Raw genomic sequence first — 690 nt, 5'->3', positions numbered from 1 at the left:
ATGAAATGCTTACTGTGTCCCGTCTGTGGATGAACAGGAGATCCCCACTCTGCGCTCATGTTGGGCCAAACGTCAGCAGGTCGTCGTTTCCTACGGCAACCAGCAGATGGTGCAGCTGCATCCTGAGCTGTGGGCTGAAATACCGTACTGGTAAATAATCGAAACGCTTTCAGCTTCAGTCTCTGATCGTGACAATTTAAATACACGCCTTTCACAACATACTTGTATAGTTGTGCATCATTTTCCGGCAAAAGTCAATAATTATTTTTCATTTCTAGTTGCAGAATTGACAATGTTCTGCGTATGATCTTCCACAACGTCTTTGCTGAGGCTCAACTACGCTATTACGAGATTAAGAAAAACACAATTCAAACATTACAATAAGTGGACGCTCTGTCTGCAGGTACGCTGACAGCCCAGACCCGAAGAAGGTGATTGCCTACCTGGAGGACCAGAAGCAAAGAGGAAGACCAGGTACGTGAAATTCCTGTAAATTTCCAGCAAAGTTTCATTGAAAATCTTCAGAGGGATTTTTCATGCTAATTTTATTGTCTAATTTTTTCATTTAGTACTTTAACTGTCTACTTTGTATTTTAACTGCCTATTTAATTATTATTTATTATTTTTTTATTATTAGTTTCTGCTAGATCTTTCTGTTTGGCATGTTTCATTCTATTTTTTTTATTCAAG

At 38.8% G+C, this 690-nt stretch overlaps 1 long non-coding RNA gene across 1 annotated transcript; it reads left to right on the top strand.

The window, feature by feature from the left end:
• The first annotated feature begins 18 nt into the window (after nt 1-18).
• LOC121940795 lies at nt 19-524 on the top strand. The gene is made up of 2 exons (XR_006105693.1): nt 19-150; nt 404-524. It is a non-coding gene; the product is annotated as an uncharacterized LOC121940795 (long non-coding RNA).
• Nucleotides 525-690: the final 166 nt, after the last annotated feature.

This window comes from Plectropomus leopardus, unplaced genomic scaffold, assembly GCF_008729295.1.
Source record: "Plectropomus leopardus isolate mb unplaced genomic scaffold, YSFRI_Pleo_2.0 unplaced_scaffold94226, whole genome shotgun sequence".
Classification (NCBI taxonomy): Eukaryota; Metazoa; Chordata; class Actinopteri; order Perciformes; family Serranidae; genus Plectropomus; species Plectropomus leopardus.
Note: the sequence above shows the minus strand (reverse complement) of the source record. Positions and strands in the feature narration are given on the sequence as shown.